This window comes from Dama dama, chromosome 30, assembly GCF_033118175.1.
Source record: "Dama dama isolate Ldn47 chromosome 30, ASM3311817v1, whole genome shotgun sequence".
Lineage (NCBI taxonomy): Eukaryota > Metazoa > Chordata > Mammalia > Artiodactyla > Cervidae > Dama > Dama dama.
In genome coordinates this window covers 36,312,239-36,339,501 of record NC_083710.1, presented here as the reverse complement: position 1 = coordinate 36,339,501, position 27,263 = coordinate 36,312,239, and the positions used below count along the sequence as shown (strand labels likewise).

Genomic DNA, 27,263 nt, shown 5'->3' with positions numbered 1-27,263 from the left:
CGGAGGACCAAGGCTAAGTGCCGCCTCCTCCGCAATGCCCCGCCTCTCGGCGCAGACGCGCCGCGCTCCTACCGCGCCCCCATTGGCCGAGGCGCCCGCCAATCCGAGAGCCGCGGTCGGTGAGCGGGCCCTGGTTGGTGGAGCCGGCGCTGGGCCCCACCCCGCTCCGCCGGGCCCCCAGCCGGGAGGGGGCGTGGCCGCGGCCGTGGCCGGGCCGGAGGCGGCGTCGCCGGCGCCGCTGCGCGCGGGGCGGTGCGGGGCGGTGCGGGAGGTGCGGGGCGGCCGCGGTGGGACCATGGAGCTGGGGGCGCGGACCGGTGAGTGCGTGCTGCGGCCGGCCGGCTGTCTGTCCCCGGCCTAGATCCCTGCCGGCTCCGGGCCGGGCGGAGGCGGGCGCGCGCCCCGCAGCCCCGCGGCCAAGTGAACTTGCTGCATCGCCCGGGCGCCTGGGCGATCGGCCGGGCCCACTGCGGCCCGGCGCATCCTCCCCGCCGGCTTCCAGCGGTCGGTCTGCGGCCCTTGGCCCCGGTACGCGCCTCCCGGCACCAGGGCGGGCGCCCGGGCCTCGGCTCGCGCCGCACGCACGAGCGCGGGGCTGCCCAGCGCCCGGGAACCTCGCGTCCCTCCGGGCTGCGCGCGCCCTCGTCGCACCTTGGCCCGGTCCCCGGGTGCCCGCCGCCCGAGGTCCGGCTTTCTCCGCTCGGCTCGGCCCTCCCCCTGGGCTGCGGGCACCCGAGGTCAGGGTCCCGGCCTCGGCCTTCGTTCGGGCTGGGCTCCGGGAAGGGGTCGGCAGCCCGGGAGCGGCGCGCTGCGGGGCCGCGGGGCCGCGGGGTCGCTGGGCAGGGATGCGTCCTTCGGGGAGACTCTCCCCGCGGGGCCGGCGGGGCCCGGGGCTTCGGCCGGGGGCGAAAGCCTTTCCCTCTCGGTGTGCCGGCTCACGGGCAATGGCGATTTCTTCTTGGTTCAGTTCTGCAAGGGAGAGTTCCCTGGTGGAGAGCAGAGTTCTTAATTATTAAGAAACTCAGCCGTGGGCTTAAGGGATGAATGGAACATCTCATTTCTTAGCTGCTATTGGGCGGAATAGGAATTCTTTCTCATATGGGGGTGAATTTTAAATACTCAGTCACTACTAGCAATAATTAATAAGTTTTTAAAAGCTGACACTTTAAAAGGTCTGCTTTAGATTTTGAAGCGCTTCAAATCAAGTGTCTCGTGGGGCAGGAGATACTAACTTAAGAACTGGAATCCACATTTTTTTAAGGGGAGGAGCCAGCCATTAGAAATGTTTTGCATCTTTAAAAAAAAATGAGGTTTGCCAAAAATTTAAAATGTCTGCTTCTCTATCGAAATTAGGCTCAAAGTATTATAATTGACTTACTTTTCTTTTGCCTCTAGGGCAAATTCCGCTGAAGGTTGGTTGCTTCTTTTTGTATCTGCTTCACCCAACTTTCCTTTTCTAGCAGTGAAACAATGCGGAGATTCTTGAAAGCTAGTTCTTTTTATCTGCTTGAGAGGTTAAACAAAAGGAAGCCGGTCTGGTCTTTCCCATAGGCAGTTCTCATTGTGTGTCTGGGCTCCTTTCTAAGAACAGCCACAGTCAGACTCATTTTTCTTCATTTTAAAAGACCTTCTTAATTTATATTCATGAGAGTTGTGTCTTTTCAGACGGTTCGAACTCACTAGGTTGGAAAGTTTGCTTGGCTTTATGTAGTTACCATCTGACCTGTAGTCTCTGTTTTCTTACCACCATGAAAAGCTTGTTCTAGAACTATCTACTTATAAAAAATTGTTCCTGCCCTTCTGGTTGCTGACCTGAAGTTGCATTATAGCATCGTTTTCTCTGTCTGTCTCAGATTTATTGACTGAATAGTCAATGATGTTCTATACCATTTTTACAAATTCTGAATATAAAGGTAGAAAAACACACTTCGCTGAGCAGTCCTGCCAGCATTAGGGCATCGCTTCTCTTCCCAGTGTGTCCTTGTAGGTGGGCTTTACCCTTCTTCCTGTGGAGGTCTGCATGTGACAAGGAACTTTTTGGTTATTGGAACATTTTGATTGAAACAGTTGCCTGTTTCAAGTGTTCAGAGGTATCTGAGCTCCTGGGCCACTGCTGATGGTCCTGCAGAGTGCCCAGAACTTTCTCTGAAGGATAGCTCTTCGAGATTGTATTTTCCAGGCATAGGCGACTGTCGTTCCTTATATTTTCTTGGGAGCGCCTCCACATGGCTGGACAGACTGCAAATGCTCAACTTCTCTTTTCCATCCTTTTCTTAGCACCTGGTTTTTCCAAATGCTCTTGGCATTTGGACCTCTGCATTCTTCTTCTGCGCTGGTTCTTTACCTCCACCTCATTTTAGGCAGGTAATACAGGAATATCGTAGACCAGCAGTGCATAAATAATGCATATTGTACAATAATTTTAACATCACTCTAGAGATCAGTGGAGTAGAAAGTCTGCAGTCTCCTCTCCTCCTCTTATTGGCGCTCTAGTCCTGTCCTGTTTCTTTCTCCATGGTCAGGTGTGTCCTTGGAGAACAGGCACTGGGGCAAGGCTGGAGGGAGGGGGGTTGAAGAGTAGGATGGGGTTGTGTGTGTTGGCAGAGGGAGGGGACAGGGCCATGCAGGGTATTGGCTGGTGGATGGCACTGCTGTCCCTCGACACCAGGTCAGGGAGCAGCAGCCATTCCCTTGGGGGAAGATGCTGACCTTGTCAAGTTCAAGGTGCCTGCAGGGCGCATCGGTCAGTGGCTGCACTGGGATCCAGATATTGGGAGGTGTCTGGACTTGGAGACACACACTCGAGAGTTCTCAGCACTGGCTCCCAAACTACTTGCTACAGTGAACTCACAGGGAGATTGTGGGGATTAAATTGTTGAAGGAGCCTCAGCGGTGCAAACACCTGTCAGCGCTGAGCACCTAAGGACAGCTTCCACCAGAGTTTCTACAAAATTCCTTCTGATGATGTCATCTTTGCAAAGCTAGACCTTCCCTGCTTGCTAGGGAAGGGCTGGGGGGAATGGTATCCAGTCTGACTCCAGGTGTGAGAAATTGTGAGCTGTTCCACACAGGCATGTGGGCTGTTCATGGTTTATTTAAGAGTGAAGTAAAATACCGGTTTTCTCTCAATAGAAGTGCACTGTTTTCAAATGGGTACTAAGTTGCTAGTAGATACTTGTTACTTTCATGTAGCTAAGGGTTTCATTACTCGCTGGGTATTTTCTGGGTGCAGTGAACATGTGCAGTGAGCAGAGAAAGTTCTGGAACCTCTGCCTTTGTTAACAGTGGAGGCTGTGGAGTAGATCAGGTTATTCAGGAAGCATGTGTAGAGTGAGAAGAGAAGTGAGGAGAATGGACTCTGAGGGGTTCTCATATTTAAAAGGCAGGCTGCCACGTCAAGACTGCAAACGGGAGTTGGGGACATGGTTGGTGTCTGGGAAACCATGATCCAGTGAAACGTCATTCAAGGGGGGGTGATAGCAGCCAGGACATTATCACAGAGGTGATGGCAGTGGTGACACAGTTATGGGAACAGAAGCAAGACAGCCGGTTTGTAAGGGGGCTTCCTTGTAAGGGGGGGCCAGAAGTGTGGTGCTGAAGGGTGATGGAGGAGGGTAGGTGAAGGGGGGCATTTTCTTCTTTTTTACTGGAGGCGTTTGAGCATATTAAAGGACCAAGGGGGAGAGGGTGCTAGACAGACATGCCTTTGGATGGTGGTTTCAAGATTTTTGTTGGATTTAGCCCTAAGATGTAGTTACTGATTTTGGCAGGAGGCATCTCAAGGGAGCCTTACTGCTCTGGATTGAGGGGTGATGGAGCGAAGGGGGTGAAGCCAGTCAGGGAAGGCTAGATTTTGAAGATGAGAGAAGGGCCTTTGCTTAGAGAGGAACCCTAGTTCAGGGTGAGTTTTGTGTTTTGTGACAAGCACAAAACGGGGACTGGCACTCAGAGGATTGTTATGAGTTAAGCTAAAATGGAACTGTTGCAGTAGATAGTAAAATCTTTGGATTGGGACTTTCGTGCTCCCAGCACAGGGCCTCAGGTTCAAGGCCCCTGGTCAAGGAACTAGAACCCACATGCTGCAACTAAAGACTCCGCCTGCCACAACAGAGATCAAAGACCCTACATGCTGCAACTAAGACCCGGCGCAGCCAAAATAAATAAATAAAAATAAATATTAAAAAAAAAACTTTGGATAGCATTAGAACACAACTTTTAAGGTCCACTACTGTCAGAAGTTTCCTTTGTTAAAAGCAGTCTTCTTAAGATGCTGTTTTCCTCTTAAAGCATGCTTTTCCTGCAGCAGGTGGTTCTTCTAAGGATGGGTATTTGTGTACACAGCCTTGTCATTTTCCCGGGTCCTGGTGTCCTTGGGGGGTCACATTGTCTGTGACATCCTTTCTCTGGCTGCACCGTCCTGGTGGTGCTTTCTTGGCCACTGGCCTCAAGGCCAGTCTTGTTTGTTTCCTATCAGAACCCCTCCCCCTAACTTAATAGATGTCCTTCGATTAGAATATTCTCCATACTCAGATTTCACTCCAGATCTTTGGAGTCACCCTCATCTGTTTTTTTTTCCCTGGACCATGCCTCTTGTCTCTGAGGTTAGCTCTTCACCTCTGTTGACTTTTTATTTTTAAAAAATTTTAAATATCCCAAACACCCCAGGGTATTTTCTCACTTTTCAGGTCTGTTAGAGCCTCTGAGCCTTGAGTCTGAGCTTAGCACCTGGGATCATTTCTCAGACTTCTTACAAATGAGATTTTTTCCCCTCTTAATGCCCGTTGTTGAGATACCCTTTGACCTTCTGGAACAATGGTCTTGAAATTGATGTAAAGATGTTTTCAGTTGTATTACATATCCTTGAACTATTTCAATGTTTTATTTATTTTAATTTCTTTCTTTTAGTTTTTGCTTTCTGGTTCTTTTCAGGAGGTTCCCTCTTGTTTGAATGCCTACCATGTATCATGATAGTTACTGGTGGTGACAGGATTGATAGAGCCAAACTCCTGTCCTCTAAAGCCAGAGAGGTGAGGCAGAGGGTTAATTGTCTCATTCACCATCTATAAACTCCTGATGGGCAGGAACCTGACAGGAGGTGCCTGTCTTGGTAGATGTGTCTGGCTTTGTCAGATGACCTCAGGTAAAGACCTCAATAGCTCATAGCCTTAGCTCAAAGGGTAACACTCATTGTCTTCTGCCAGCCAACTTGACCTTTGGTCTCTGAGTGCTTCTGACAGTATTGGACCTTAAAAGTTGTGTTCCAGTGCTATCCAAAGTTGTTTTTTTTTTTTAATGTTTATTTTTATTATTTTGACTGCCCTGGGTCTTAGTTGCAGCATGTAGGGTCTTTGATCTTTATGGCGGCAGGTGGAGTCTTTAGTTGTGGCATGTGGGATCTAGTTCCCTGGCCAGGGCTTGAACCTAGGCCGGCTGCATTGGGAGCATGGAGTCTTTGCCACTGGGCCACCAAGGGAGTCCCAATCCAAAGATTTTATTATCTACGGCAACAGTTCCATTTTAGTTCATCTCCTGCCATCCTCTCCCTGAGTGCAGGTCCCTGTTTTGTGCTTGTCAACAGTTCAGTGAAATTCTGTTGGCAGTGTAAAGGTATGGATGTGATTGACTGTGAACCAGAGCCCATGTGGCCATATTTTATCCACTAAATGAATGAAATCGTGTATTCCTTGCCCATAGAAGAGCCTCAACAAATATTTTTTCATTGACTGAATGTCATAAATTTTGATTCATGACCTAAGCAGAGCACTACCCCTACTGTGTAATTGTAAAAACTTGACTGGAGTCATTTTGTCCTGCTAGCGTCACACTTATTTTCTTTCAGCTTTTCAAACTTGTATATGATGCTGTGGTTTTTGGTTTTCACCTGTTCCTTTATGTAGTGCTGGGTTAGGGAGTTACCTGGCAGATTTCTGCATCGGCCTGACATTGTAGCTCTTTCCTCAGGCTAGAATGAATGCTTCTGGAGAGGCTCAGGGATTTAAATTACTCCTTGTGGTGCCTGGAAGGAATAGGGCCTAAACAGAGAGCCAAGTGTCCAGTCCGAAGTGGGATGGCATTAACCAGGAAGTTACAAGGAGAGAGATGAAGCAGCGTGTGCTCCTGCTGGTCTCATCCTCAGAGCGGCTGTCCGTAGCCTGGAAAGGGGAGCCACAGAGTCACCTTCCATTTCTGCAAAGTGACATCTTAATTTGGGGGCCATGATTGTAATTTTTTAAGATAAGACATTCGTCTGTTTCAGTAGTAACAGAAAACTAATTTGTTTTATAACCGACCCTGTAGATTTAGAACATATCTTTGTTCTTGGTTTTCCATAGGATTTGTCTCCCATTTTTGTACAGTTCAGAGTTAACCACCTTGATTATTGATTTAAAAAACGGCAGTACACAGAATCCCCCAAACTCCCCAGTCACCTGTCTTCAGATTTCAATTGCACATGGCAAACAGCTTTGTTTCCAAAGGCTTGACTGCAGTGGAAGTTGTTCTTTGAGATGTCCCAGGGAGGAAGATTATTAAAACATTACTTCTTTTTACAAATTGGCATTGTAATTTTGAATGGTTACAGGCTTGTCAGCCTTAGTGAAGTCCCTGCCTGAGCCTAATTAAAAATGCACTGTTTGTCCATTGCAGTCACATAGGTTAGTTAAAACCTTCTTCAGGATGTCCAGGACAATCCTGGACATTCTACTCCTCCAAAAAAAAAAAACAAACAAAAAACTATGGACATGACAAAACCTTTGGGCATCATTTGAAAGAATTGTATTAGAGATTAGGCATTGAAGGGTTTAGAAGAGAATTTCTTTTAAGCCACATCTGTGGCTACTATTTCCTGATACACAGTTTGGAAGTTTGTGGCTTTATTTCTGCAGCTATTTGGTGGCTAATGATTGTCAAATTTCACTTGAGACAAATGATATTGTCCTGTATTTTTATATTTACTCAGCATTTTTTTTTCTTTTTTTTTGGACACCGAAATAACTTAGATCCACTGTGTATAAGTGAAAGTTCCAAGTACAGTTTTGTTTAAATGGAATGTGTACTCTTTTCAAATATTTATTGGGATACTTGATGATTTTATTGGACAGAAACAATGGGGGCTTATTGCTCTTGTTCCCCCATTACATAGAGGCTTGAATTAACTTATAGGAGATGCTCATAATAATAAAGCTGTTATAAATAATGAGAATGAAAACTCTATGAGGATTGGGAATTAAAACGACAATATCTGTACTGTCAGTGGCATTCGAGCCTTCCAGGTCATTGTTTTAGATGTGATGGGCTTATTTGAATAATGCAAGGTGTCAGTGACTCAAGTGGCTTGAGGTGGTGTGTGTTGGAAGCTCTGTTGGAATTCAGTTTATTCCTCTACTTACAAGTAGTTTGAAGGCTGTTGTATTTTGCCTTCTCTATTAATGCTGGAAGGCATGGTCATAGGTGGATTTTTCACTCTTCTTATGGATGGTTTGGAGGGAGAATGGGGAGATTTTAAATTAGGTAGACAAAAATCCTTGGAGCCTGGAAGTCCTGCCAGGCCAGCATAATTTTAATATCTAATATTGTCAAGGATGTTACAAGGAAAAAAATCAAAGGGTAGTCTGATTCATAAATGTGCTTGCTAAATCCTAAAAAATAATAGTTATATCTATTAATATAAGAGGATAATACATCATGTGCTATTTGTGTTTATTCTAGCATGCATTGTTGGTTTAGCATTCAGAATCCAGTGTATATCACCATATTAATGAAGGAAAAAAACTAGACAATCACCATTAGATGCAGGAAACACTAAATTTAATATCTATTTGTGATGAAAAACTTTCAAGCAAAGCAGGAAGAGTATCTGGAAGAAAATGTGCAGCAGGTGTCATATTGGTGGTGAAATAATAAAAAGTGACCTTCTGAAATTGGAAATGAGATACGGATGCTTGTTATTATCACATTTATTCAGCATTATGTTGTGGGTTCTTGCCAGTGCACGAAGATAAGAAAACGAAATAAAAGCTACAAGAGTTGGAAGAGGAGAAAATTCAGTACATGCAGACAAAACTATTTTGTATGTATAAACATCCAAAAGATTATGTGTAAGTTATTAGACTTAAGATGGGTGTTTAGGCTGCTTGCTAGATTCTCTATAGCCATAAACAATTAGAAAATGAAGTTAATAAAGGTACTGTTTATAACAACAGTAAGTATCTGAATGTACAGGAGTAGAACTTGAAAGTAATTTGCAATACCTTTACATAGAAAACCATAAAATATTTAGAAAATTCAAGGAACAGGTAAGTAAAGAAGGAATATACCATATTCATGGAGTGAAAGACTAATATTACAGAGATGTCCATTCTTCCTAAATTGATACAGATTCCTTTCAACTCTAGTCCATAGCCTGAAAAAATTTGGGGGTGTGGAAATTGGCTATGTGTTTCTAGGATTTATATGAATGTAGAGAGCAAAGAATTTCAAGACACCCTTGAAGAAGAACTGGTGCATTTATCAGATATCAAGAGTTTATAAAGTCATATGTTCTAGACAGTGCAATATTGGTACAGGTGTAGGCAAATAGATTAATGAAATTGTGTAGAAGGCCCTGAAACAGAACCAGAAATGTGTAGACATTTGATTGTATTACATACAGAAAGTTTGGAAAGTATGGTCTTTTTGAGAATTGGTGTGTGATCCAAAAGAAAAATGGGTAAGAGATTTGAATAAGTATTTTGCAAATGTACAGGTATGGCCATACAGATGGCCAGTGAACACATGAAAAGAAGCTTAAATTCATTAGGAATCAGGAAGCACAGATAGAAACAATCCTGAGATGCCACCGTACAGTCATCAGATTGGCTAACATGGAAAAGACCAGACAGAGGCCTGTAGCGTGGAGAGCAGTGGGGCAGCGGGCACTCGTATCCCTGACCCATGGGTGTGCAGATTGTCACAAACATGGAGAATTGTCAGGCGTTATTTACTAAAGCTGACTATCTACATGCCTTGTGAGCCAGAATCTCTGTTCTAGGTGTACACACATCCAGCAGAAATGCAAGACCCTACCAGGATGCAGGTATGGTGGTGGTCACAGCAGCACTGCTGCAGTAGCCCGTTTGGAAACAGTCTAGATGTTCATCAGCAGTAGAGCGACTGAGTAAATGGTGGTGAATTCACGTATTGTTCAGTGATAGAAACGGAAAACATTAAGCTCCATGCAACAACAGTGATAATCTCGTACATTTAATGTTGGGCAGAAGATGCTAAACAGCAGAATTCATAACTGTGAGATTTTATTTAAATAAAATTAAAAAGGGGTGTTAAGGAAATGGTTCCCTTTGGGAAGGAGAAAGGATTAACACCTGAGCGGGCATGGAGGGCACATCTGAGGGTGCTGACAGTGCCCCACTTCATGATCTCTGTGAATTACCTGGATTTGTCCACTTTATGGTAATTCTCTAAAAGTTGTAGGTTTAGGGGGATGTGAACCTTTTTGTAGATGTGAAATATTTCCAAGAAAAAAAGTTTTAAACATTTAAGTAGAAAAAGAAAAGGAAGAGGCCATTTGAGTCTGTTTTAAATGTTTTTAATGTAATTAAAAAGAAAAACCTTTGTTTTCACCTTCTTCTTGTTCAGTCACCCAGTCATGTCCGACTCTTTGCAACCCCTTAGACTGCAGCACGCCAGGCCTCCCTGTCCCTCACCATCTCCTGGAGTTTGCCCAAGATCATGTTCATTGCATGGGTGATGCCTTCCAGCCATCTCATCTTCTGACACCCTCTTCTCCTTCTGCCCTCAATCTTTCCCACCATCAGGGACTTTTCCAATGAGTCGCCTGTTCGCATCAGATGACCAAAATACTGAAACTTCAGCTTCAGTCCTTTCAGTGAATATTCAGGGTTGATCTCCCTTAAGATTGATTGATTTGATCTTCTTGCAGTCCAAGGGACTTTGAGGAGTCTTCTCCAGCGCCACAGTTCAAAGGCATCAATTCTTTGGCATTCTGCCTTCTCTACGGTCCAACTCTCACAACCACTGGGAAGACCCTAGCCTTGACTATGTGGACCTTTGTTGGCAGAGTAATGTCTCTGCTTTTCAACACACGGTCTAGGTTTGCCATTGCTTTCCTGCCAGGAAGCAGTCGTCTTCTGGTTTCATGGCACCAGTTGCTTTGTGCTGGTTTGTGTCCTGTGACCTTATAGAACCTGTCTTTTGGTTTTAGCAGTGTCACTGTGGATTCCCTAGGACTTTCTACATATAGGATCATGACATGCTCTAGTCATGAAATTGACTGCTGCTGCTGCTAAGTCGCTTCAGTCGTGTCTGACTCCGTGCGACCCTGTAGACGGCAGCCCACCAGGCTCTGCCGTCCCTGGGGTTCTCCAGGCAAGAACACTGGAGTGGATTGCCATTTCCTTCTCCAATGCATGAAAGGGAAAAGTGAAAGTGAAGTCGCTCAGTCATGTCCGACTCTTCGTGACCCCATGGACTGCAGTCTACCAGGCTCCTCTGTCCATGGGATTTTCCAGGCAAGAGTACTGGAGTGGGTTGCCACTGCCTTCTCCGTATTAATATGACATGTTGTGCTAATTGATTTTGTGGGGTTAAGCTAACTTTGCATTCCTAGGATAAATCCAATTTGTTCATGATATGTAACTCTTTATTTTCTAGATTTGATTTGTTAATATTTTGTTGAGGGTTTTTGCATCTAATTCAAGAGGGTTGTTGATGTATAGTTTCCTTGTGGTATTTTGTTTGGCTTTGGTGTCAGCATAAAACTGGTTTGTAGAATGAATTAGGAAGTGTTTCCTCTTGTAGCAGAATTTGTGAAAGATTGGTGTTTCTTTTTAGATATTCACCTATGAAGTCATTTGGACCTGAGCTTTTCTCTGTGGGAAGATTTTTAATTACTAATTCAGTCTCTTAACTTGCTGTCCATTTATTCAGCTTTTCTCTTTCTAAGTCAGTTTTGTTAATATATATGTTTCTAGGAGTTTCCCTTTTCATCTAAATTGTCTAGTTTAGTGGCATAAACTTCTTCAGAGTATTTCCTTGTAATCCTTAGTAGTGATCAGTGTCTGTTCTTTCATTCCTGACTTTACAGATTTGTGATTCCTCTCCTTGTTTCATGGTCAGTCAGTTTTGTTAATCTTCTACCATCTAGGTAGAACTTAACTTCAAAACTATTGAAAAATTATCTATGAATGTGTTTTAGACTATAGAATTTTAGAATGACAGTTGTCTGGAACTGTCTCTTTACTGTGAAACTGTTGTAGAGCAAGAAGAGAGAAACTAGATTAAAACATAGTAAATAAACTATGGTAAAACAAAGGTAAATAAACTACGCAAGCTAGAGAAGGGGAAAGATGGTGATGATCCATCACCATTAAATAATAAGCAAATTATTTAATTATATTTTTTGCTTCCCTTTTATTGAGTAATTTTCAATATAGGCAAGTAAAATTAAAGTGTTTTAATGTTTCATGGATTCCAGACAAACATTAAATCAAAGTACGGAAGATAGGAAATAGGTTGAAAATAATAGTTCTTCTTTATGAGGGACTATTTGTATTTTGGTTTGTTTTCCAGATATAACAAAATCTCACATATATTATATCACCTTGCCTATTTTACCATTTTTCTTTTGTCTATGAACTTTTGGGGGGGGGAGTGAAAAAAAAGAAAGAAAAACGTGACTCTCTTTGCATCCTGGTCACCCTGCATCCATCCCTCACTATGATCTGTAGAGATGGTGTGTACCCTTGTGAGGGGCTTCCCCAGTGGCTCAGCGGTAAAGAATCTGCCTGCAATGCAGAAGACTTGGGTTCAATCCCTGGGTTGGGAAAATCCCCTGGAAGAGGGTAGAGCAACCCACTCCAGCATTCTTGCCTGGAAAATCCCATGGTCAGAGGAGCCTGGCAGGCTGCAGTCCATGGGGTCATACAGAGTTGGACACGACTGAGCACATATTCTTGTGATGACCCTTTCCAGCAGGAGACTCCATTCCTGACGGTTAGCATGCCCACTGATTATGCATGGTCATCAGAAGCAAATGAATGAGCCCAGAGAAAAATGAAATTGAATCATGCCCAAAAAACACATGATTTCTGGATTGACTGCCTTTCGGAAGCCTTAGCTGTTGAAAATTAGAGATGTATGTATTTCCAGTCATTTCTTATTATGTATTTTTGGGTTTCCAGTATGAAAGGCACTTGAAAATAACCTCTTCAGTTTTTCCTTTTAGAGCAGTTATTAGGATAGGTTCTTATTAATATGAATGTGTCCAAAAGTTGGCTTTCATGTTTTTTTTCCCCCCTCAGAAGTGCTATAGCATAATGTAGCTTAAAAATATGTGCAGTTTCTGTTTCTATCAGGAACATCTGAAAGAACCTCAGTGAATGGAATCCCTTTCAATGGGCTTTGTATAAAAGCGGCCAAGCATTAGATTCATATGCTTTTGTAGGTCTAGTTAGCTTTGAAATATTATTTCTGAAGTGTTGGATTTCATATAATACATTTCAGCACTTTGTTGACTTTTTTCTGCCCCGTAATTCTAGCGTCAGCCTCAAATTATTTCTGGTAATTTCGGATTTTTTTTTTTTTTTTAAGATTATGTTTGTTTTACAAGCATTGGTTTGTTGGTGAAATGAGAAACCCTTATCTGGATGGATGAAATATGATTTCTGTTCCTGAATTGAGTAAAATTTGATTTATCTCAAATACTAAAATACATAAGAAATTACTAAAATATATAAGATTGAGCCAGTTTCATTTAAAGTTAAGTTTCCAGAAGTTTTGAAGTGTTGGGGATATGAACAGTAGTGAGTTAAGCCACATTTTAGGAAAGTTGAATAAATGTAAACCCAGAGAGGTTTGAGTTGACCAAAACTTTTTGATCTGTTGTCCTTCCTTCTAACGCGATGCGGAAACAGTAAATGCTACATCCTAAGGCTATGTTTGTAGCCCAGTCAGTAAAGAATCTGCCTGCAGTGCAGGAGACCCGGGTTCGATTCCTGGGTCGGGAAGATCCCCTGGAGAAGGAAATGGCAATCCACTCCAGTATTCTTGCTTGGAAAATCCCATGGACAGAGGAACCTGGCAGGCTACAGTCCATGGAGTTGCAAGAGTTGGACATGACTTAGCGAGTAAACCACCACCACCACCAAGGCTATGTTTTAACCCTCTCTCACTGTTGTTGTTGTGTTGTTCAGTTGCTAAGTTGTGTCCGACACTGTGACCCCATGGACAGCAGCACGCAAGGTTCCTCTGTCCGTGAGATTCTCCAGGCGAGAATTCTGGAGTGGGTTGCCATGCCTTTCCTTAGGGGATCTTCCTGACCCAAGGATACAATCTGTATCTCTTGCATTGCAGGCAGATTCTTTATAGTCTGACCACCAGGGAAGCCCATTCTATTAAAAAGTATTTGTATTTGCTTTTTAAATTGTGAATTTGTTATTTCCTGCTTTTGTTGTTTCTTTGAGAAGTTTTTCGGAGAAATGGCCCCTAACACACTGTCCTGTGGCTTTGGGCCGCCTCCCCATTCCTCTTCTGTATCACATCTGTAGGATGTCCCTTCTTAGAGCCATGACTGTTTGTTGGAGCCTCTCTTGCTTTCTTCAAGTTTGCCTTTGTGGTTGGGCGGCTGCGTCAGGACCATTTCAGTCTCCGCAGGTGGTAAAAGGCATCAGGAAGATGGCTGTCCCCTCAGTAGCCGGGAAAGGTTGGGTGTGCAGAAGCCACGGCTCACCAGAAAGAGATCTCAGAAAGGTCGTGAGAACTCAGGTCAGTGCAGTTCATCTTGGGCTCAGGGCAGTGAATCTCTGATCTCCTGGTCTGTGTGCTCAGTCATGTCTGACTCTTTGCAACCCCATGGACTGTATCCCACCAGTCCTCTGTCCATGGGATTTTCCAGGCAAGAATACTGGAGTGGGTTGCCATTTCCTCCTCCAGGGGATCTTCCCCACCCAGGGATCGAACATTGTCTCCTGCACTGGCAGGCGGATTCTTTACTGATGAACCACCAGGGAAGCCCCCGACCTCCTGTGAGATAATGCATTTTTGCCTCCTATTTCCTTACATCTCTAACTTTTAAGTTAGAGCACCTCTGGTGCTCTCCTATCATTCCCCTCCCTGCCAGAAAAGAAAACCAAAGACACCCTTGGTTTTGCAGGATTATGGAGGTCCAGTGAGCATGATAACAAAGGCTCTTCATCATGGCTGAATGACAGGGGACCTGTACGTTAACAGACTGGGAAGCCTTCTCCTGTTCCTTTTTCTTGAGGGCTGGATGGTTTCTGCTAGAATACAAATAAAACACTCAGGATTTTAAAGATATTTACTATGAAAATCCCTGACTGTGGCAAATGAAGGTATCTTATAATTCACGAGAAGTATTTGCTAAGAGTGCTTCTCTGGAGCACTTATTTTTGGAGTAGAAGTGTGACTTTAATTTCCAGTACTAGGCAGTGAACATAATTTTTATGAAACTAGTCATGGGATCTGAAATTAAGACTATATGGCCTCTGTTAACCTAATCTACATTTAATATATTCACTGCAGTATATTGAGAGTCCTGGTTGTTAACCAAAGAATTATTTATTGCAGAAATTATTGAGGACAGCTTAATGGAATTGACTTATAATTTCATTCACCTCTTCGTAACTACCAGATTAAAGCATGCTTTATCTTGAGTTCAGTCATTTCCTCAAATTAAAATAAGGAACCTATAAAATCTTTTTCAGCTTAATGGGGAACGTTCATGGGCAGCAAAGAAACACATGAAATAGTTATTCAGGAATCTTTTTAGACTCTGAATGCTGAAGGTACACATAGGATAAGAGGTTTTGGAATCTTTTGCAAAGTCAGAATTGCCCTGCAAGTGACCTTACAGAAAGTCAGAACTGTTTCAAAGACTTTGTAAACGAAAAAGATGAAAAGAGTTCCTCCTTTGATAGTTCCGACAGCTGGTGCGTTTGGCCAAGGACGCGAAGGAGAAATGTCTCCCATTCTCTGGGGAGTGATGGTGGGATGGTGGGGAGCAAATTCCCTCCGAATCAGAGCTTCCATCATGAAATACATAATATCCTCCAAAGTAATAGCACGGGAAGCACAAAAGGAAGAAAACTTGGCAAAAATAGAAGTGTGCAAATACGTAATTGTAGCAAATGCAATTCTCATGTCAGAGAAAGAATGAGTGGATGAAAACTTGGAGGAAAACAGGCTATGGATAAAGGGGAACGAATCCACAAGAAGTAGAAATTCCATGGTTTCAGGACCTATGTGATACTGATACTGAATAACGGTTGAGTTTAAATATTAATAGCAGCTGCAATGCAGGAGACCTGGGTTCAATCCCTGAGTCAGGAAGATACCGTGGAGAAGGGCATGGCAGCCCACTCCAGTATTCTTGCCTGGAGAATCCCGTGGACAGGGGAGCCTGGTGGGTCACAGTCCATGGGGTCACAAAGAGTCGGTCGTGACTGAGTCACACACACACACACACACACACACACACACACACACACACACACACACCAGCTGTTTACCATGCCAATGGAGCCCCCCCCCACCCCCCACACACACCAGCTGTTTACCATGCCAGTGGAGCCCCCACTCAGCTAAGAGGCTATTCTCTGGTGCCTTCTAGTTTGAGGCCGAGGCATTTAGGTAACCCATAAACTGGTTTTAAAAAAAACATGATTAGAAGTGACTTGCTTATAAATAACACATTAGATCAGTCCTGGGTGTTCATTGGAAGGACTGGTGCTGAAGCTGAAACTCCAATACTTTGGCCACCTGATGCAAAGGGTTGATTCATTGGAAAAGACCCTGATGCTGGGAGGGATCGGGAGAAGGAGGAGAAGGGGACGACAGAGGATAAGACGGTTGGATGGCATCACCGACTCGATGGGCATGAGTTTGAGTAAACTCCGGGAGTTGGTGATGGACAGGGAGGCCTGGCGTGCTGCGATTCATGGGGTCGCAAAGAGTCAGACACGACTGAGCGACTGAACTGAACTGATTGAATACATTAGATAACAGTTGTTTTGCTTTATTTGGTCATACGGGGAAGTGAGAAGACTGAAACGTGATCCATGTTGCTGCTGTTGATCCATACGGTTTGTTTGGCTAATAAGTTAGACAGTAAGCTTCTCAAAGGCAGAAGGCTGGCTCTTCTCCATCTTAGAGTTGGTGTCACAGCTTACATACAGCAGGTGCCCAGGCGCGTCTGTGGACATCATAAATCAGTAAGCGTTCACTGCCGAGTCTGCATGCGGACCGTCAGACCGTACACCCCAGAGCAGGCTTATTCTGAAAAAAAAAAAAAAAAACAACAAAAATCGCTTGTTGCTTTGCCGTGTGTATGTTTTGTTAAGTTCAACTGTGGCCCCAGATGCCCGATGAAAGATTTACTGTGTAGCTGATGGTTTCCAGTGTGAGTGGAGGTCGTAGCTGAGGACAGTGCTCTAGAAACTTCGCTTCCCAGGTCCAGGCAAGAGAGAAAGGTTTGACGTTGTTCCCCTGGATTCTGTGAGGTTTAGTTTTTTTTTTAATCTGGAGCTGTATAGCAAACAGGAGCGCTGTGCAGCGGTGGCGGAGAACTTGGGTGTGTTCGCTGGTCGGAATCGTGTTCTGAAGGGGGCCTCTTCTAGTGCAGAATTCTGGCTTTGTTTATAGAATTTTTAATAATGAAGTAATATTTGATTTCTCCAAGTAGTTTAACATTTGGCTTCTGTTGTTCAATCATGTTTCAAATGATTGTGGCTCAGTGGTAAAAAAATCTGCCTGCCAGTGCAGGAAATGCAGGAGACATGGGATTTGACCCCGGGTCAGGAAGATCCCCTGGAGAAGGAAATGGCAGCCCTCTCCAGTATTCTTCCCTGGAGAATGCCATGGATAGAGGAACCTGGTGGGCTACAGTCCATGGGGTAGTAAAGAGTTGGACACAACTGACAGTGCATGCATAGAATTTTCAGTAATGATGTAATATTTGATTTTTTTCAAGTAATTTAACGTTTGGCTTCTTGTTCAATCATGTTTTGAAAGACCTTCTCCACTGCACGATACATATTGAAAAAAATCTTCTGTTTCTTTCAGTCCTTTGTTGGCTCGTATTTGAAATTTCTTTTGGTATAAAGGATGGGTTCAGACTCAGTGGATTTTTAACCCCCTAATGGCCCTCAGATATGCAGATGACACCACCCTTATGGCAGAAAGTGAAGAGGAACTAAAAAGCCTCTTGGTGAAAGTGAAAGAGGAGAGTGAAAAAGTTGGCTTAAAGCTCAACATTCAGAAAACTAAGATCATGGCATCTGGTCCCGTCACTTCATGGGAAATAGATGGGGAAACAGTGGAAACAGTGTCAGACTTTTATTTTTGGGGGCTCCAAAATCACTGCAGATGGTGATTGCAGCTATGAAATTAAAAGATGCTTACTCCTTGAAAGGAAAGTTATGACCAACCTAGATAGCATATTAAAAAACAGAGACATTACTTTGCCAACAAAGGTCCATCTAGTCAAGGCTATGGTTTTTCCAGTGGTCATGTATGGATGTGAGAGTTGGACTGTGAAGAAAGCTGAGCGCCAAAAAATTGATGCTTTTGAACTGTGGTGTTGGAGAAGACTCTTGAGAGTCCCTTGGAGTGCAAGGAGATCCAACCAGTCCATCCTAAAGGAGATCATTCCTGGGTGTTCATTGGAAGGACTGATGCTGAAGCTGAAATTCCAATACTTTTGCCACCTCATGCTAAGAGTTGACTCATTGGAAAAGATCCTGATGCTGGGAGGGATCGGTGGCAGGAGGAGAAGGGGATGACAGAGGATGAGATGGTTGGATGGCATCACCGACTCGATGGACATGAGTTTGAATAAAATCCAGGAATTGGTGATGGACAGAGAGGCCTGGTGTGCTGCGATTCATGGGGTCACAACGAGTTGGACACGACTAAGTGACTGAACTGACTGACTGAATGGGTTGTTACAGTAGCATTTAATAATAATCTTTACTCCAGTGGTTTGAAATGCCACATCCATTTTAGACCGAGTTCCTAGATGTGTATGTATTTGTCATTTTCTGCATTTTCTAATCTGCTCCTTCATAGGTATATTTACTCAGAAGTCAGCACCACACTTATTAATTACTGTAGCTTTAGTGTCTCTGTGTCTGATGGGGATGCTATCAGCTCTTTAGTCTTCTTTTTCAGAATTTCACATCTCTGCTTGTTTTCCCGTAAGAACTTTAAAATCGGCTTGTCTTGTTCCTAAGAGGATTGTTGGGCATACTTACTGAAAACCATCCTCTGTGATGAGTGACACTCTGGATTCTTAGGGCCCCGTCTGTGTTGTTAGCCTAGAGACTTGATTTTAAACCTAGTTCTGACATTAACTGGCTTTGTAAAAAAAAAAAAATCAGATTCACGTTTTACTATTTTACAGCTGTTTGCAGGTGCTTTTAAAGAATTGCTGTGTACTCACTTTTTTTTCTTAACTTTCTCAGTCACTAGACACAACTATTGTAAGAACCTTTAACATTTTTTAGCATCGAAGTGGGGTGCTCATCCTTGCAGAAGTTGGAAGCAGCTGAATTAGAGTCCTGTAAGCTCTTTTTTGTTCTAAAATTCAGTTCTAGATAAACGAGAGGTGGTATATCATCAACCCCATCAAGGATTGAATTTACATCTTTGTCGTGGCTGAAAGGGCTACTCCAACAAGAGAAACTGCAGAAGTGGTTCTTGGCAGGATCATTTGTCTGTTTCTTTCTTTTCCTCTGTAAGCAGTTGGTGTTTTGAAAGGAAGCATATTGTCTAGATTTTCAAAGTTCTCTAAAAACAGGATGGGGGAGTGGGTTATTTTCGAAGCATGTAACGCAACTGCATCTTCAGCAGAATTAAGTGCTTTGAAAGCTTGCATTCTTTGTGTTGTCATAGTTGACTATTATGATTGAAATAAGTATGTACATATCTTCTTCCCTTTCTGAGTGTTCGTTGTTAGGGCCGGAGAAAGCCTTGGATGGAATGATTATGGGAGGAGACAATCAAGGCTGTGTTAATTCTCAGATGAGCCAGAGTTTACATTTTGAAGGGCACATCACGTCTATACTTTGTGGGATTCTGTAACAGATTGGAAAATAATGGAACAAATGATGGGAGAAGATTGGCCTTCATCTATAAGTGAATAGCGGTTACCATTAAAGTGAGTTTTAAAAGTGAGGAGATGACAGTTTCTTTTTTTTGTCCCCTTTGGAAAATTACTTTCAGGATTCATGGATTTTAAAGTTGTTATGGGACTTAAAGGAAAAAAACCTAAAAAAAGAGCCACGAAAAATCCTATAATTCTATCAGAATGGTATTCTGAAGTGAAGGGTGAGGTTTGGGATGTGTTGCATCTAGTTACAGCAGACAGTCTCTTTAAGAAACGGAAATCATAGGGGTCAATATAGTCATCAGATAAACTTGTTAAATCACCACTATGAAATTAGAAAGGTTAAAGAAGGGGGTTTAGGAAAAACAAGAACATAAGAAAATAATCTTAGAGTATGGCTTCCCTGGGGGCTCAGTGATAAAGAATCTGCCTGCCATTGCAGAGACTGGGGGTTCAGTCCCTGGGTCAGGAAAATCCCCTGGAGAAAGAAATGGCAACCCACTCCAGGATTCTTGCCTGGAGAATCCCATGGACAGAGGAGCCTGGCGGGCTACAGTCCATGGGGCTGCAAAGAGTCAGGCATGACAAAGCAACTAAAAACAGCAACAGCAATCCTACATTTGGAAAATTCAAACTGGGAGTCAGTTGACAGGATCCAGATGCTGTTTGTGTGCTAAGTAGGAAGAGGACATGCCAGGAACGTGGGACTTCAGTCGGTAAAGCCCTTGATGTGCGTTTCCTTCATTGGCACACACATGATGGGGGTGAGCCAGAATCAGAGTCTCAGATCCCAGGTACTGGGAGGGAAGCCGACCAGCCCATTTTGGGTCATGTCTGTCCTGGTCACACTGTGGCCGGGGAGCGCACGCGCGCGCGCGCGCGCGTGTGTGTGTGTGTGTGTGTGTGGAAGGGGTGTCAAATTAACCCTGCGTGTTTCTATCCAAACTGACTTCTGTATCTGTTGTCAATCACAGATTGCCTTTTGGGAAATGTATAGTTTTTTAATAATTATTTATTTTTATTTGGCTGTGGTCAGTCTTCATTGTAGGAAGGCTTTCTCTAGTTGCAGCGAGCGGGGCTTACTCTTGTTGGGGTGCACTGGCTTCTCCCTGTGGAAGCTTCTCTTGGTTTGGAGCATGGGCGCTAGGTGTGGGATTTCAGTAGTTGTGGGCTTCCGTAGTTGTGGCTCTGGCTCGTGGTTGTGGTACATGGGCTTAGTTGCCCCAAGGCACGTGGGATCTCCCAGGACTAGAGGTCAAACAGGTGTTCCCTGAATTGCAAAGCAGATTCTTAATCACGGAACCACCAGGGAAGCCCGGGAAATACATATTTTTTCCTTAGATTCTAATTTGATCTTGGGCACCCTTTGCCATCTGAAAAAGCTTCCTTTGTAGCTTATATGTGTGCCAGTAAAGTGTCAGAGTGTCTGTTCCCCTACCCTGGCCAGCATGTAGATTTTCGTGTCTCAACCTTTGCTAATATAATAAGTGAAAAGAGCGTATGGCGCAGCGGCTCTCCTCTGCATTTATGGATGTCATGTGAGGTTAGCCACTTCTTCATGCTTAGGGTTAGTTGCTCAGTCTTGTCCGACTCTTTGCAACCCCATGGACTGTAGCCCGCCAAGTTCTCTGTTCATGGAATTCTCCAGGCGAGAATACTGGAGTGGATTGCCATTCCCTTCTCCAGAGGGTCTTCACCACCCAGGGATCGAACCCGGGTCTCCTGCATTGCAGGCAGATTCTTTACTGTCTGAGCCACAGGGAAGTCCTCTTCACGCCTGCTCTTCTGTTAATCACTGGATGGAGCGTGACTTAGTTCCCTGAGTTCCCTGTTTTTGTTCAGACGAGTCCCTGGGCTGCAGGGAGTCTTCTGTTTTGTGAGAGGATTCATTTGGGAAGAGTTTCAACTTGTTCTGTGAGGCATCAGATATAGCACTAGGTTCACATAGATATAGGTTCATCTTGGGACCAGCTTGGGCGGAGGGAGCAGGCAGGTGCCAGCAGAGCACGGAAGGAAGTGAGCGCGCCTGATGGGAACCGCCGGGCCGACAGGTCGATCATGATCAGTAGGACTGTAGCCGTGACCACTCAGCAGGTATCGGGAACTGTATGGTCTGGCCAGTTACCTATGTCGCAAGTGACAAAGTTCCATGAAAGTTAGAGACGTTGACCTGGTATGGTAGTGTCCATAGATGCCTGTGTCGGATGCATCTTGCTGATTCAACATTGGTTGAATGCTGAAAGTAAAAATCCTTTGGGAATGATTTTGCATATATTTGGTATTTAAATCTCCCCTTTGGCTATTTCTCCAAAGCACCACGGAGCTGGGCAGACGTGTATGTGTGCTTCTCTTGCAGTTACGTTAAAAACAGTCCCGCTGGTGAAGGTTGGGGTGGAGTGGACCATCTTCCTCTCAGTGTTAGACCTCGTGCTCTGCGTGATCTTGGACGTGGGTAGACTCGCGCTGCTTGGCTAGATGATTCTTTAGACTTTAGCCTCGGTGAACACCCTTGTCATGCCTCTCACACTGAACTGGAGCAGGGCAGCGTCCCGTTCCCACATTGGTTCCTTGACTGACCACCACCACCCCTTCCTGGATTTCCGCCAGTGCGGGCGAAGGTGGCTTCATAAGCTCAGGTTACAGGAGTGAATGGGGAATGTAAACACGCCTTTGTTCTCGTGTGTGTAACTTTCCCTCCCCTGTGAATGAAACCCATTCCGTTTGGGGAAGCTGGTGCTGAGCCCGCATCTGAATAGCGTTCACAACAGGATTTCTCATTAATATGCTTTGTCCGTCCTCGGCAGCAAGACACTGTTCGGGTATTCTTGGCTGGAGGCTGGAATGCTTGGGTTTCTTCCCTGCTCTCTTCTTATCTGTGATCCTCTGCTGAGAAGATCTCTCTTCCCCATTTAATCAGACTCAGAAAAAAAAAGGGTGAATCTTCTGATTACTGTTTTTAATTGTAAGATTGCCGTCTCTCACTCTCTGTAAAAAGATGTAACCTGATATTTACTTTCACTTCAGTCACTTCTTTTTTTTTTTAATTTTGACCTTTCTTATTTGAGGGGAAAACTAAAAGGAGGCATAAGTTGATAAGTTGATGATTCTTATAAAATGACTTTCTTCCTACAGATCTCATCTTTAAATGTAGATCTTAAACCAGAAATATCCCCTGAAAATTTACTCATAGAAAGTAAATTTGGCTGAGACTTAAGTACAAGGCAGATCTAGATGAGATCACTGAGGAAAAGTTCCAAATAAATACATCTAAAATCTGATAGTCTCATAACTCGCTAGTTTCTTCTGTATGAGAAGTAGGGATGAAACGCCACATGGACTTAAAGCAGGCTGGCTGTTGACTCCCGTGTTATGTGTTGTGTGCTCTCTGGACACCGGGGATTCATCAGTAAACCAGACAGTGAGAAAACCTTTGCCCTGCCCCTGCTGAGCCGCCATTAATGGGAGAAGCAGGCGGTAGAGGAGGAAACTGAGTCAGTTACACACACGTGCACATCGGAAGGTGGCAGTGGTCTGGGGGAAGAGGAGACCCTGAAGGACAGGGAGGTGGCCAGAGTCAGAAGGGAGAGACGAGGGCAGAGCGGTGAAGGGAGGGGAGGACACGGGCCAGGTGCCTCTTCCGGGTCGTCGTAGGGCTTGTGGCTTTTACCTGAGTGAGGTGACCAGCCCTTAGAGAGTTTCAGATCAGGAAAGACGGAGACCCAGCTCCCCTGTTGACAGAATTGCTCTCCCTTCTGAGTGGGGAATAGGCTGTTGGGAGCCAGAGGTGGAGCCCAGGCCTCCGTGGGCAGCTTGCCTTCCTGCACTTCCTGAGTTTTATGTTTGAGGCTGAGAGGTCAGAGCTTGTAAGTTCGCCTCCTGGGGATACTGAAGGGTAAACTATAAAGGACCCAGACGCTTTTTCAGTTGTCTTAATGCCACCTTTATTTTTCTAGACTTGAAATTAAGTCACCTGAAATTCGCTCTTGGTTTTTATTTTACATTTTGCTTTTTGCTTTACGTTTTAACTCATCTTCAGATTTTTTTTATAGTTGATACTCTTTTTATATCATCTGTTAATGTTTGCCTTGTTAGCATTTATTTCACATGTGATTCTCTTGCAGATTTATTTATTTACCCTTTCTGGGATGCTTACCAATAGAATCCATGTTCCACAAAAATAAGGAATTATATCTTTTACTGCATTTTTTACTAGGTCCCTAGTACCTAGGCACTAGTACATAGTAGATACCCAACAAATAATTTTTTTATAAGTTAATACTGTAGATACTATTTTGTACACTTCCCATGTAATCTTGTGTCACAAGACTTTTACCATGTAATTTGGAAGTCTTCTAAAATGCAACATAGGTGGTTGCCTAATAATTTATTTTACAAATCTAACATAATTTGCTTTAAATTTATTTCTTTTGTTCTATTTTTCCTGTGTTTTATTATTATAAATAACACTAAGGGGAACATCTTAATGTACAAATCTTTGCCCACATTTGTGTTTACTTCTTTAGAGTATATTTATATATATAGTGACACATTGTAGCTCAGATAGTGAAGAATCCGCCTCCACTGCAGGAGACCTGGGTTCGATCCCTGAGTCAGGAAGATCTCCTGGTGGAGGGCATGCCTGCGCACTCCAGTATTCTTGCCTGGAGAATCTCATGGACAGAGGAGCCTGGTGGGCTACAGTCCACGGGGTCACAAAGAGTTGGACATGGCTCAGCGACTTCCACTTTAACTTCCATATATATAAAGAATTGCTAGTTGAAATCGTTTAAATAATTTAAGGCTCTTAACATACACTGACAACAGAAGTACAACAGTTTCTACCCCCACTGGCATTTTAGGAGAGCGCCTTTCTGCTGGCATTTGCTCTCAGAGGCTGTTTTCTTCTCATCTGTGTTCATTCCCTTGGCCTCCCACCTGCCGTGTCCCTGTTCCGTCCCCCAGTTACAGCAGTGCTGGTGGATCCTGACATTCTTACTCTGGGCTCAGCTCTGTTCGCTGGGGATCTGGGGGTTTCCCTGCACCTCGGGTCCCCACCTCCAAGCTGGTAAGTGTTCTCTTTCTATCACGACCTGCTCCTCCTGCCCTGTTCCCTTTGGAGACAAGTGAAGGTTGGGGGTGTGGGAGCGATTCTCAGTTCTTTCCCATTTCCTCTTTAGTGATGAGCTACTTTCCAGGCGACTGAAATTTCACCTGTCTTTCTGGGCGGTTATCATTCCCCCCTGTTTGTCTCCTCCCACGGGCTGTGTTTTTCCTCCTCAGTGTGTTTCAGACGTGGCTACTGCAGGGTGTGACCAGGGACTCGGGAGACCTGAATGCGGACGCATCATAAACTGTGATAGCCACGTGTATCTGTCTTGTTTGCAGGAACAGGTCCCCTTTGCTGGGTGGGGGGGGGCGGCGTTTATGGACCCCTTTGTTACAGCAGCTGTGACTATACTCTGTCCCCAGGGAGAAAAAGAACTGACGTTACTTGTTGAATTGCTCATGAAATCTTTATGTCAGGTTTAGTGGTACACAGAAAGCTTTGAAATAGATTTTGATTCTGGAATACATAAAAATTGTCATGGTGATGGGAAAAACCCAGCCCTCTGCTGCGCATTTATATCCTCTATTTCCATCTGATAAGGTGCAGATTTCTTAAGTATTTTTGTGCATTTATGTGATAGTTTTGGGCCAAATTTAAGATTCAGCATACTGAATGAAACGAAACAGTGGTCCCAATTTGTTATGGTCTGCTTGGTGTCTGGCAGTGTGCTGATTGCTGACTGTGTGGTGCTTTGGGAGGTTGTGATATTGATTAGTCCGAGTTTGAAGAGGAAGTATATTGTTGTGGGGAGGCCAGAGTGACTGCCCTCATATCTGAGTTACATCTGTCCTCCTGAAGGAGCTTGGACCTGCAGGACTCAAGGTGTAAGTGAAGAAGTACCCCCTCTTTCCGGCAGTTGTAGAAACTCTGTGGGTCCCTGTAGGGACTGACTGGGGTCCATGTGAGGATGGGTTAGAAAGTCAGGTTGGTGGGGCTGGAAGTGAAAGGAATGGACAGAAGCCAGGGGCAAATGGGAATCAAGGCGGGTCATAGCAAGGAAATAGACACCATGTGGGTCAGGTTCCCAGGTTCTCAAGAACCAACACACAGTCAGAAGCCAGGGACCATTTATAAAGGTGGAAGCAACTTGAATCATTGCTAAGGAAACCTCCTTTATATTTACTAACGATGGCCTGGGATGGACTTTCTAACATAGCTGCAGCAAGGAAGGCGAGGCCAAAGCCAAGAGCCACGCCGGTTTCTTGATAGGAGATGTCGTAACACTGGTCCAGCGTCCCCCTGTGGTGTGTGTGGTGTTATTCTGGACAGCATGAAATGTAAGCTGCTCTTTTTACCCTACAGAGCTTCTCATTGAGGTGAGAATACAGAGCCTCTGCATCCAGAGGGAAACCTCAGTAGGAATAAGAGGCATTGGGTGTTACCTGGGTGCTTATCCTGAGTTCTATTGAAGCCGGAGGAGGGGGTGAGCGGGCTGGCCTGGGGGTGCATAGAAAATGTTATACTAGGTGGGACTTCAGTGAGGGGGATGTGGGGAGGGCCCTTCCCCCTCCCACCTTTTCATGCTGTTTGCCCCTGGAGCCCATTTCCTCACCGGTAAGCTAGTTTAATTTCTGCCTTGCTTGTTGGCATCATGCTTGTTGTAGAGATTAAACAGGACGATTTATGTGAGAGCCCTTTGTAAATGGCACCATGGATTCAGATGTGAGGTGTTATTAATAATTTGCCATTTGCAGCAGGAGCCTGTTGTATCACAGCTCCGTTTTAATTCATTCATCATATGTAAATGAGGTTGTATTCTTGTAATCAGAGGTGTTTGATGAAGGTCATGATTAGACATTGAGGGAAGGAGTCAAAGAGACTTTTTAGTAAGGTTAGTGTATGTCTGAGATCTTAACTTACAAACTTATAAATACATAATTAGTACTGAAAATTAATGTTTAGTGTGAATCTGGAGGGTTTTACATTTTTGGTTAATAAAAAGAGGAAATATATCTGAAGAGTAAGTTACTGAGCTGTGAAAAAAACAGAGTCCATTTAGTAGCAAAATCACACGATGCTTCTCATTCCACATTCTAGAACAGACTATTTTTAGCATCTGTTTGAATCAGTGATGAATCCCAGTTACAGGATTCAGTAATTAAAGCAGAGAAAAATATAACATTGTGTAGGCAAGAAAATCTTTTTACTTGAGTTGACTCTGTTTCAGGGTTCAGACTGCTGCCCTCGGGGTCTGCCCAGAATTGTTGGTCTGTCATCCCCCGTGGGGTCACAAACAAGAAGAAGAGTGCCAGGACCTCAGCCAAGGACACAGTGTCCCCTTTTTAAGAAGGGAAGTTAAAAAAAAAAAAAATCCTTGGGATGTCTTTAATGGGTAAGCTTGTGGTAACTGTGTCATCGGCAGGGCTCTGGAAGAAATGTGGAGGGATCCCTGGGCGTCCCCCCGTCTGCCTGTCCTCAGACCCTCCCCGCTGGTCAGTTCTGCCCCTGTCTCCTGCATCGGTTCTGTGCTCGGTTGTTTTTCCCGTTCTCTGCGGCCTGTGAATACTGTGAAGGCACAGGGCATATAGCTGCCAGTTGGTCCTGATCCACATTTGTATCTAATGGCTGTGGATCGTTCCATAACGTTGCTAAACAGCTCTCTGAAAACTTGCCCCCTGTCAGCAATCTCTCCTCAAGCTGGGAGCCTTATTTTATCCCATGCAAGTTATTATTACTTTGTCTTTTATGCCCCTTCTGCAAAAGCTCATTAACTGTTGGGCTGCATTGAATCGGGGGTTCTGTTGACCCAGATTCTCCTGCCGCTCCCCTGGGTGGAGCCCAGCCCTTGAGGTGGTGATCGTGGGGCTGACACCAGGGCACGAGGCACCTGGCTGAAGTAGGTCATGAAGGTGCAGTGTGATTTTTTTTTTTTAACCAAGGCATTTGGGAAAGTTCACTTATTTGACAAATGCCCTTTGATCATTGCTTGTGTGCCAAGCATTGAGCCGGGTACTAGGAATTAAAAAAGAAAATGAAAAAGATCTTTGGGAGTGAGGAGTGCAGCGTTAGGACTCAGGT

The 27,263-nt window shown here is 44.3% G+C and overlaps 1 protein-coding gene across 2 annotated transcripts in view; it reads left to right on the top strand.

Annotated features, from left to right (window-relative positions):
- Positions 1–233: 233 nt before the first annotated feature.
- Positions 234–27,263, top strand: part of WASF3 (WASP family member 3) — a 73,227-nt gene continuing 46,197 nt past the window's right edge. For both annotated transcript variants that reach the window (XM_061133139.1, XM_061133137.1), the window contains exon 1: positions 234–317. The gene's annotated coding sequence lies outside the window, so the exon portion shown is untranslated. The remainder of the gene's footprint in view (positions 318–27,263) is intronic.